Below are 7,030 nucleotides of genomic sequence, written 5' to 3' on the forward strand. Positions count from 1 at the left end.
AGGTTCCTTATGTAAGTGGAAACATTTTTTCCTTTCATGATGAGCTTATTCAATATAAAGTCCTCAAGCTTTCTCTGTTGTAGCAGGCCTCAGCCTTCCTTTTTAAGGCTGAATAATTTCATTGTATTATATGTATGTAGAGGGGAAGAGGACGACAGAGGATGAGATGGTTGTATGGCATCACCAACTCGATGGACATGAGTTTGAGCAAATTCCGGAGTCAGTGATGGGCAGGGAGGCCTGATGTGCAGTCCATGCGGTCGTAAAGAGTCGGACACGACTGAGCCTGAGCGACTGAACTGATAGGAATGTATATAATACACATTGTTTTCCATTCATCTGTCAAGGGACAAAATGCCTTGATTACTTTTCTAAAAGGTTTCTTTGAAACCAGTATTTTGATGTATCCTTCTCTGAATTTTAAAAGATGTTTTTCTTTTGTAAAATGGAAGGAGGACTAGTGTGTAGTCAGACTTCTCAAGCAGACCAATTTCAGGCAAGAGTAAAACGGAAGCTGAAAGGTGGAAGCAATTTCCTTAAAATCGCAGTCCCTTGGACTGTCTTCCAGGATGTGCAGGAGTATGCCTCTTCCACGTTGAAGACCTCTGCTCTGTGATTCTGTTTTTGTCCTCCAAGGGCTCCATGCCTGTCCTGAAATCCTATAAATGCCGAGGTAGCCGGCTTAATGCTGTTTTCTGCTGCTGCTGCTAAGTCACTTCAGTCGTGTCCGACTCTGTGTGACCCCATAGACGGCAGCCCACCAGGCTCCCCTGTCCCTGGGATTCTCCAGGCAAGAACGCTGGAGTGGGTTGTCATTTCCTTCTCCAATGCGTGATAGTAAAAAGTGAAAGTGAAGTCACTCAGTCGTGTCCAACTCTTCGAGACCCCATGGACTGCAGCCCACTAGGCTCCTCCATCCATGGGATTTTCCAGGCAAGAGTACTGGAGAATGCTGTCTTCTAGCTGTTTTCAAAGTGCACTGGTGTTAGCTTCGGAGAAGGCAATGGCACCCCACTCCAGTACTCTTGCCTGGAAAATCCCATGGATGGAGGAGCCTGGTAGGCTGCAGTCCATGGGGTCACTAAGAGTCAGATACAACTGAGCGACTTCACTTTCATGTTTCACTTTCATGCATTGGAGAAGGAGGTGGCGGCCCACTCCAGTGTTCTTGCCTGGAGAATCCCAGGGACGGAGCAGCCTGGTGGGCTGCCGTCTATGGGGTCGCACAGAGTCAGACACAACTGAAGTGACTTAGCAATAGCAGTGTTAGGTTAACCAAAGGCATGCAAGCAACAGGCCACCAGACCACAGTCAAGTACCTCTTCTGCTGACCTGTCAAAAGAGGAAAACTTATTCCTTGCTCAATCTTGTAGCAGCAATCAGTGTCTAAATCACAGAAGGAATGACTATATGGAGTTTGGACTTTATCAGGTAGGGAAAAAACAAGAGATTTGCTTGTGGGTATATATTTTACCTAGATGATTTTTATATCTTTTCTTTTATGTCCCATGTTTATCTCAGTAATTCACTTATTCAGCAAATATTTGGCACAAATACTATGTGCCAAGCTCAACCCTAGGCGCTTAGGATATACTGACAAAGATCTTGCCCTCCTAGAGCTTACACTCTGGCAGGGAAAAACACACAATAAAATAATACATACATAAATTACTCCATATCACAGAAAATGATGAGCTGTATTAAAAAAAAAGTGGAAGTCACTCAGTCATGTCCAACTCTGGTATCCCATGGACCGTAGCCCACCAGGCTCCTCTGTCCGTGGAATTCTCTAGGCAAGAATGCTAGAGTGGGTTGCCATTCCCTTCTGCAGGGGATCTTTCCGACTGAGGGATCGAACACAGTCTCTTACATTGCAGGCATATTCTTTACCACCTGAGGCATCAAGGAATCCCAAATAACATATGGAACACAGGACCATTTAGGGTTGAAGTGAAATGTTAGTTGCTCAGTCATGTCCGACTCTTTGCGACCCCATGGACTATAGTCTGCCAGGTTCCTCTGTCCAAGGATACTGGAGTGGGTAGCCATTCCCTTCTCCAGGAGCTCTTGGAGATCCTCAAGGTGGGGCTCAAGGGATCCCATCTTGCAGGCAGCTTCTTTACTGTCTGAGCTACCAGGGGGAAATAGTGCAAGAAATAACAGGAAAAAAAATAGTGCAAGAAAAATCAGGAATGAGGAATCGTACAATGCTAAAATAGTGTTCAGTTCAGTTCAGTTGCTCAGTCGTATCTCTGCAACCCCATGGACTGTAGCATGCCAGGCCTCCCCATCCATTACCAACTCCTGGAGCTTGCTCAAACTCATGTCCAGCCATCTTATCCTCTGTCATCACCTTCTCCTGCCTTCAGTCTTTCCCAGCATCAGGGTCTTTTTCAATGAGTCAGCTCTTCCCATCAGGTGGCCAAAGTATTAAGCTTAAGCTTACGCTTCAGCATCAGTCCTTCCAATGAATATTCAGGACTGATTTCCTTTAGGATTGACTGGTTGGATCTCCTTGCAATCCCAGGGACTCTCAAGAGTCTTCTCCAACACCACAGTTCAAAAGCCTCAATTCTTCAGCGCTCAGCTTCCTTTATGGTCTAACTCTCACATCCATACATGACTGCTGGAAAAACCATAGCTTTGACTAGAAGCTATGAAAGAAGCTTTGACCAAGCTTTGACCTTGGTCAGCAAAGCAATGTCTGCTTTTTAATATGCTGTCTAGGTTGGTCATAGCTTTTCTTCCAAGGAGCAAGCATCCTTTGATTTCATGGCTGCAGTCACCATATGTAGTGATTTTGCAGCACAAGAAAATAAAGTCTGTCACTGTTTCCATTGTTTCCCCATCTATTTGCCATGAAGTGATGGGACCAGATGCCATGATCTTAGTTTTCTGAATGTTGAGTTTTAAACCAGCTTTTTCACTCTCCTCTTTCATTTTCATCAAAAAACTCTTCAGTTCCTCTTTGCTTTCTGCCATAAGGGTGGTGTCATCTGCATATCTGAGGTTATTGATATTTCTCCTGGCAATCTTGATTCCAGCTTGTGCTTCATGCAGCCCAACGTTTCTCCTGCTGTGCTCTGCATTTAAGTTAAAGAAGCAGGGTGATGATATACAGCCTTGATGTACTCCTTTCCCTTTCTCAATTTGGAACCAGTCTGTTTGTTGTGAACCACACAGTCAAAGGCTTTGGGGTAGTCAATAAAGCAGACATAGATGTTTTTCTGGAACTCTTGCTTTTTCGATGATCCAACGGATGTTGGCAATTTGATTTCTGGTTCCTCTGCCTTTTCTGAATCCAGCTTGAACATCTGGAAGTTCTCGCTTCATGTACTGTTGAAGCCTGGCTTGGAGAATTTTGAGCATTACTTTGCTAGCGTGTGAGGTGAGTGCAGTTGTGCGGTAGTTTGAACATTCTTTGGCATTGCCTTTCTTTGGGATTGGAATGAAAATTGACCTTTTCCAGTCCTGTGGCCACTGCTGAGTTTTCCAAATTTGCTGGCATATTGAGTGCAGCACTTTCACAGCATCATCTTTCAGGACTTGAAATAGCTCAACTGGACTTCCATCACCTCCACTAGCTATGTTTGATGCTTCCTAAGGCCCACCTGACTTTGGACTCCAGGATGTCTGGCTCTAGGTGAGTGATCACACCATTGTGGTTATCTGGGTCATTAAGATCTTTTTTGTATAGTTCTTCCATGTATTCTTGTCACCTCTTCTTAATATCTTCTGCTTCCATTCGGCCCATACCATTTCTGTCCTTTATTGAGTCCATCTTTGCATGAAATGTTCCCTTGGTATCTCTAATTTTCTTGAGATCTCTGGTCCTTCCCATTCTATTGTTTTCCTGATAGCTCAATTGGTAAAGAATCCGCCTTCAATGTAGGAGAACCTCCGGTTCTATTCCTGGGTGAGGATGATCTGCTGGAGAAGTGATAGGCTACCCACTCCAATATTCTTCAGCTTTCCTTGTGGCTCAGCTGGTAAAGAATACACCCGCAATGTGGGAGACCTGGGTTTGATCCCTGGGCTGGAGAAGGGAAAGGCTACCCACTCCAGTATTCTGGCCTAGAGAATTCCATGGACTGTATAGTCCATGGGGTCGCAAAGAATCAGACAAGACTGAGCAACTTTCATTCTCAGTAAAATAGTGAGAGAATGACACTTGAGCAAAAGTTAAAGGAGGGGATACCCAGGGGTAGAGGGGTGGGTTGTCCCCTTAATGCCTCTCAGCTTCAAACACGCCCTTCAATAAAAGCTTACTGATAAACAGAATTCCTCTAAGCATTCCTCTTTTATTTATTTTAAATTAATTATATATTTAAGAAAAATTTTTGCCTTTGCTGGGTCTACCCTCTGGTTGCAATGCTCAAGCTTATAATTGCTGTGGCTTCTCTTGTTGCAGAGCATGGGCTCTAGACGTGCAGGCTTCAGTAGTTGCAGCTCCCAGCTCTACTACTCTACAATACCCCCAATTCTACAATAGAATGGGAAGGACCAGAGATCTCAAGAAAATTAGAGATACCAAGGGAACATTTCATGCAAAGATGGGCACAATAAAGGACAGAAATGGTATGGGCCGAATGGAAGCAGAAGATATTAAGAAGAGGTGACAAGAATACACGGAAGAACTATACAAAAAAGATCTTAATGACCCAGATAACCACAATGGTGTGATCACTCACCTAGAGCCAGACATCCTGGAGCTCTAGAGCCTGGGCTCCCTAGTAGTGGCTCATGGGCCCAGTTGCTCCACGGCATATGGGATATTCCTGGACCAGAGGTCAAACCAGTGTCTCCTGCGTTGGCCAGTAGATTCTTTACAGCTGAGCCACCAGGGAAGCACAAGCATTTCTCTTTGAAAGTGCCCACTATGGTAACTTTTCTCAGTAGAAACTGCTGGAGGAACATTGCAGGAAGATGTTTCCCGCAGTTTCCACATAATGGAGTGGCAGGGGATTGACAGAATGAAGGTATCAAGGTTCAACCTGTCACCCAGGTCTCCTGCATTGCAGGCAGATTCTTTACCATCTGAGCCACCAGGGAAGCCCAAGGAAGTACCATATGATCCCATTATTCCACTTCTGGGTATTTATCTGATGAATTTAAAAAAAACACTAAGTTGAAAAGATATGTACCCCTATGTTCACCACAGTATTATTAAAATTAACAATAGGCAAGATATGGAAACAACCTAAGTGCCCATTGACAGATGAATGAATAAAGAAGATGGGTCTATATGTACAATGGAATACTACTCAGCCATTAAAAGATGAAATCTTTCCATTTGCAACAATATTGAGGATATTATGCAAAGTGAGATAAGTCAGATGGAGAAAGACAAACAGCATATGATTTTACTCATAGGTGGGATTTAAAAAAACCAAAATAAGTGAACTAACCAAACCACAAAAACACACAGATATACAGAGCAGAGTATTGGTTACCAGAGGGGAAAGGGAGTGAAGGGAAAGTGAATGGGTAAAGGGGGTCAACTGTATGGCGACTGATGGAAACTAAACTTTTGGTGGTGGTGAATACCCTTCTGTAGTATATACAGAGAAGACACACAGTGTGGTACATGTGCTCAGTTCCACAGCTGTGTCTGACTCTCTGCAGCCCCATGGATCGTAGCCCGTTTCTCTGTCCACGGAATTCTCCAGGCAAGAATATTGGAGTGAGTTGCCGTTTCCTCTTCCAGGGCTCCAACCCACGGATTGAACCTGTGTCTCTTGTGTCTCCTGCATTGGCAGGTGGATTCTCTATCACTAGTGCCACCTGGGAAGCCCATAATATGGTACAGGTGAAATACATAATGTTATAATCCAGTATTACAAAAAAGAAACAGCTGTGAAGGGGAATGTATTAACATACAAATGTCCACTTTCTTGCCTACAATTAACTTCCTTTTGTGCTGAATGCTATTCTTCTTTTTTTAAGTATGAAATACCATAAAGTTTGTGGGGAGATGTGGATGCAGAGCAAAGGTTAAAGGAAAAATGTATTACAGGCTGAAGGAACAGCAAATGCAAAATAAAAAAGACTAAGAAGGTATTTGGAGGCCAGATAATAAGCAATCCAACCACTGTGCTTTCCTTTTAGGATGACTGACTTCAAGTCCATTTCATAAATCAGTTCTTTTAAGAAGCAAGCATTTCCCATCATCTGTCGTGGGCAGGATCATGCCCTCTGTATTGCAGCTCACTTTGGCTTTATTCCAGAGCCCAGGAGCTGCAAATACTGAAGCCTAAAGCCTGTCCTCTACAAGAGAAGCCACCACAGTGAGAAGCCTGTGCACTGCAACTAGAGAGCAGCCCCTACTGGCCACAAATAGAGGACGGCCCACGCAGCAGCACAGACCAGCACAGCCGATACATACATACATAGTTAAAAACAAATAAATAAATATGCACCATGTAAAGGGAATAGTCAAACTGAAGATGTAGGCCTGTGATTCTCTAATCAAAGGCTCAAGCTACTAATTTTAAAATACTTATTAATAAAACAGTACATTGTGTAGCCTTGAAAATGACATAAACCTGTATTCCTTGGCATAGAAAAATGTCCATGATAAACTATTATGTGAAAAAAGTTACAAAACAGTGTATCTAGATCACAGTATGACCATATTTTCATTAAAAGATAATGAAAATACATTTATAATTAAAACTTAATTAAAATCCAGTGCTGGCTACGATGAGATGAAATAATCTTACACTGTCCATGCAACCTGACACAAAGATTTTAGAAAGTTAATTTAGTAGTTATGAAAAATTTAAACATTGAGGAGTCCTTTTACCCAGAATTTTCACTTATAATGAGTCCCATAACTTTTTTTAAAAATAGTTTTTATGTAGTTATTTTTGGCTCTGCTGTTTTCATTGCTGTGAGGGCTTTTTCTCTAGTTGCGGCAAGCAGGGACTACTCTCAAGTGGCAGTGCACGGGCTTCCAGAAGTTGTGGCACGTGGGCTTAGTCGCTCTGAGCAGGTGGGATCCTCCTGGATCAGGCAGGGATCAAACTCA

This window comes from Bubalus kerabau, chromosome 9, assembly GCF_029407905.1.
Source record: "Bubalus kerabau isolate K-KA32 ecotype Philippines breed swamp buffalo chromosome 9, PCC_UOA_SB_1v2, whole genome shotgun sequence".
Lineage (NCBI taxonomy): Eukaryota > Metazoa > Chordata > Mammalia > Artiodactyla > Bovidae > Bubalus > Bubalus kerabau.